Here is a 5,000-nt window from a genome sequence, read left to right as displayed (position 1 = left end):
ATGCACGCCCTGTATTTCGTTCGAGGGACGTTGGCCGGGGTGCACGCAATGGGAGGCCCATCGCGCACACCTACTCCCCCCGTGGGGGGGGGGAGAGGGGGTGCCGGACCACCACCCCCTAAAGAGCATTAGAGATTTTACAGATATGCTACCAGTAGACGTTAAAATGTCTGAAACGGGGACACTTTTTCCAAACAAGCAAATCCCACACCGAGGGTGCGCAGGTGCCGATGGTGGTCGAGGCATGTGCCCGCAACAAGGGCCAACGTGAGCCGATGGTGGTCGAGGCAACCGCCCGCACCAGCTCGAGGCATGTGCCCACACCAAGGCCCGGCATGTATCGATGGTGTTCGACGTAGGGGCCATCTTCTGCTGATGGTGGTCGAGGCAAGAGCCCGCACCAAGGGCCAGCGTGTGCCCATGGTGCTCGAGGCAACCGTCCGCACCAGGGCCCGAGGCAACCGCCCGCACCAGGGCCCAGCGTGTGCCGATGGTGCTCGAGGCAACCGCCCGCACCAGGGCCCAGCGTGTGCCGATGGTGCTCGAGGCAACCGCCCGCACCAAGGGCCGGCTTGTGCCGATGGTGTTCGAGGCAACCGCCCGCACCAGGGCCCAGCGTGTGCCGATGGTGGTCGAGGCAACCGCCAGCACCAGGGCCCAGCGTGTGCCGATGGTGGTCGAGGCAACCGCCCGCACCAGGGCCGAGCGTGTGCCGATGGTGGTCGAGGCAAGCGCCCGCACCAGGGCCCAGCGTGTGCCGATGGTGGTCGAGGCAAGCGCCCTCACCAAGGCCGAGCGTGTGCCGATGGTGGTCGAGGCAACCGCCCGCACCAGGGCCCAGCGTGTGCCGATGGTGGTCGAGGCAAGCGCCCGCACCAAGGCCGAGCGTGTGCCGATGGTGGTCGAGGCAAGCGCCCGCACCAGGGCCCAGCGTGTGCCGATGGTGGTCGAGGCAAGCGCCCTCACCAAGGCCGAGCGTGTGCCGATGGTGGTCGAGGCAACCGGCCGCACCAAGGGCCGGCGTGTGCCGATGGTGTTCGAGGCAACCGCCCGCACCAGGGCCCAGCGTGTGCCGATGGTGGTCGAGCCAGGAGCCCGCACCAAGGGCCGGCTTGTGCCGATGGTGTTCGGGGCAACCGCCCGCACCAGGGCCCTGCGTGTGCCTATGGTGCTGGGGGCAACCGCCCGCACCAGGGCCCAGCGTGTGCCGATGGTGCTGGGGGCAAGCGCCCGCACCAGGGCCCAGCGTGTGCCGATGGTGCTGGGGGCAACCGCCCGGACCAGGGCCCAACGTGTGCCGATGGTGGTCGAGGGAACCGCCCGCACCAGGGCCCAGCGTGTGCCGATGGTGCTCGGGGCAACCGGCCGCACCAGGGCCCAGGGTCTGCCGATGGTGCTCGAGGCAACCGCCCGCACCAAGGCTCAGCATGTGCCGATTGTGATCGAGGCAACAACCCACACCAGGGCCCAGCTTGTGCCGATGGCGGTCGAGGCAAGTGCCCGTACCGAAGGGCAGCCTATGCCGATGATGGTCGATGCATGTGCCATCACCATGCGTCATCATGTGCCATTGATGGTCGAGGCCTTGGCCGAAGTTCGATTTTGAGCCACGGTGCCCATGCTTGGCTCCAGCATGTGCTGGTGCCGCATTTTTTTCACTCGGGACAGCATCGCCGGAGCATCGCCGGAGCATCGCCGGAGTACCGCCGGAGAACCTGACCGGCGGCATTGGGGTTCCGGCGATTGGGAGGGGGGCCGGGGGGGTGTGCGCACATGATGTGCGATGGGTGCTGGTACTTGGCCTTGTGTTGGCCCCCTATCCCTCATCAAACCTCTGAGAATTCACACCCCCTTAAAGAGCATTTGAGATTTTACAGGTTTGCTACCAGTAGCCGTTAAAGTGTCTGAAATGGGGACACTTTTTTCAAACGGTCACAAAATCTTCTCTACTTCGAGTTTTTAGCTGAATTTTTTTGTGCATGCCAACAAAAATAGAAGGATCATGCCTACAAAATTTGGGGCCAAAAATCCTTATAAAAAAATTTTAAAAAATCCCGAACCGCAAAAAGTTTCGAAAATCGTGAAAAATAGAAAACGAGTCATCTTCCAACGAAACTTCACGTGAAGGCTTAGGGGACCATTGTATGAATTTACAAGCCATAAAAATGGCATTGGCACGGCAGAAATTTGAAGATGTGCCTAAACCCACCAGGGCCCAGCGTGTGCCGATGGTGCTCGAGGCAACCGCCCGCACCAGGGCCCAGCGTGTGCCGATGGTGCTCGAGGCAAGCGCCCGCACCAGGGCCGATAGTGTGCCGATGGTGCTCGAGGCAACCTGTCGCACCAGGGCCCAGCGTGTGCCGATGGTGATCGAGGCAACCTGCCGCACCAGGGCCCAGCGTGTGCCGATGGTGGTCGAGGCAAGCGCCCGCACCAGCGCCCAGCGTGTGCCGATGGTGGTCGAGGCAACCGACCGCACCAGGGCCCTGCGTGTGCCGATGGTGCTCGAGGCAACTTGCCGCACCAGGGCCCAGCGTGTGCCGATGGCGCTCGAGGCAAGCTCCCGCACCAGGGCCCAGCATGTGCCGATGGTGCTCGAGGCAACCTGCCGCACCAGGGCCCAGCGTGTGCCGATGGTGCTCGAGGCAAGCGCCCGCACCAGGGCCCAGCGTGTGCCGATGGTGGTCGAGGCAACCGCCCGCACCAGGGCCCAGCGTGTGCCGATGGCGCTCGAGGCAACCTGCCGCACCAGGGCCCAGCGTGTGCCGATGGTGCTCGAGGCAACCGCCCGCACCAGGGCCGATAGTGTGCCGATGGTGCTCGAGGCAACCTGTCGCACCAGGGCCCAGCGTGTGCCGATGGTGATCGAGGCAACCTGCCGCACCAGGGCCCAGCGTGTGCCGATGGTGGTCGAGGCAAGCGCCCGCACCAGCGCCCAGCGTGTGCCGATGGTGCTCGAGGCAACCGACCGCACCAGGGCCCAGCGTGTGCCGATGGTGCTCGAGGCAACTTGCCGCACCAGGGCCCAGCGTGTGTCGATGGCGCTCGAGGCAAGCTCCCGCACCAGGGCCCAGCGTGTGCCGATGGTGCTCGAGGCAACCTGCCGCACCAGGGCCCAGCGTGTGCCGATGGTGCTCGAGGCAAGCGCCCGCACCAGGGCCCAGCGTGTGCCGATGGTGGTCGAGGCAAGCTCCCGCACCAGGGCCCAGCGTGTGCCGATGGTGCTCGAGGCAACCTGCCGCACCAGGGCCCAGCGTGTGCCGATGGTGGTCGAGGCAAGCGCCCGCACCAGCGCCCAGCGTGTGCCGATGGTGGTCGAGGCAACCGACCGCACCAGGGCGGAGCGTGTGCCGATGGTGCTCGAGGCAACTTGCCGCACCAGGGCCCAGCGTGTGCCGATGGCGCTCGAGGCAAGCTCCCGCACCAGGGCCCAGCGTGTGCCGATGGTGCTCGAGGCAACCTGCCGCACCAGGGCCCAGCGTGTGCCGATGGTGCTCGAGGCAAGCGCCCGCACCAGGGCCCAGCGTGTGCCGATGGTGGTCGAGGCAACCGCCCGCACCAGGGCCCAGCGTGTGCCGATGGCGCTCGAGGCAACCTGCCGCACCAGGGCCCAGCGTGTGCCGATGGTGCTCGAAGCAACCGCCCGCACCAGGGCCGATAGTGTGCCGATGGTGCTCGAGGCAACCTGTCGCACCAGGGCCCAGCGTGTGCCGATGGTGATCGAGGCAACCTGCCGCACCAGGGCCCAGCGTGTGCCGATGGTGGTCGAGGCAAGCGCCCGCACCAGCGCCCAGCGTGTGCCGATGGTGCTCGAGGCAACCGACCGCACCAGGGCCCAGCGTGTGCCGATGGTGCTCGAGGCAACTTGCCGCACCAGGGCCCATCGTGTGTCGATGGCGCTCGAGGCAAGCTCCCGCACCAGGGCCCAGCGTGTGCCGATGGTGCTCGAGGCAACCTGCCGCACCAGGGCCCAGCGTGTGCCGATGGTGCTCGAGGCAAGCGCCCGCACCAGGGCCCAGCGTGTGCCGATGGTGGTCGAGGCAACCGCCCGCACCAGGGCCCAGCGTGTGCCGATGGTGGTCGAGGCAACCTGCCGCACCAGGGCCCAGCGTGTGCCGATGGTGGTCGAGGCTGCCGATGGTGGTCGAGGCAACCTGCCGCACCAGGGCCCAGCGTGTGCCGATGGTGCTCGAGGCAACCGACCGCACCAGGGCCGAGCGTGTGCCGATGGTGCTCGAGGCAAGCGCCCGCACCAGGGCCCAGCGTGTGCCGATGGTGGTCGAGGCAACCTGCCGCACCAGGGCCCAGCGTGTGCCGATGGTGCTCGAGGCAACCTGCCGCACCAGGGCCCAGCGTGTGCCGATGGTGGTCGAGGCAAGCGCCCGCACCAGGGCCCAGCGTGTGCCGATGGTGGTCGAGGCAACCGCCCGCACCAGGGCCCAGCGTGTGCCGATGGTGGTCGAGGCAACCGCCCGCACCAGGGCCCAGCGTGTGCCGATGGTGGTCGAGGCAACCTGCCGCACCAGGGCCCAGCGTGTGCCGATGGTGCTCGAGGCAACCGACCGCACCAGGGCGGAGCGTGTGCCGATGGTGGTCGAGGCAGGCGCCCGCACCAGGGCCCAGCGTGTGCCGATGGTGCTCGTGGCAACCGACCGCACCAGGGCCGACCGTGTGCCGATGGTGCTCGAGGCAAGCTGCCGCACCAGGGCCCAGCGTGTGCCGATGGTGGTCGAGGCAACCGCCCGCACCAGGGCCCAGCGTGTGTCGATGGTGCTCGAGGCAAGCTGCCGCACCAGGGCCCAGCGTGTGCCGATGGTGGTCGAGGCAAGCTGCCGCACCAGGGCCCAGCGTGTGCCGATGGTGGTCGAGGCAACCGCCCGCACCAGGGCCCAGCGTGTGCCGATGGTGCTCGAGGCAACCTGCCGCACCAGGGCCCAGCGTGTGCCGATGGTGCTCGAGGCAACCGACCGCACCAGGGCAGAGCGTGTGCCGATGGTGGT

The sequence above is a fragment of the Durio zibethinus genome, unplaced genomic scaffold (genome assembly GCF_047325235.1).
Source record: "Durio zibethinus cultivar Kanyao isolate XHJ-2024 unplaced genomic scaffold, ASM4732523v1 HiC_scaffold_399, whole genome shotgun sequence".
Classification (NCBI taxonomy): Eukaryota; Viridiplantae; Streptophyta; class Magnoliopsida; order Malvales; family Malvaceae; genus Durio; species Durio zibethinus.
This window is presented reverse-complemented; position numbering follows the sequence as displayed.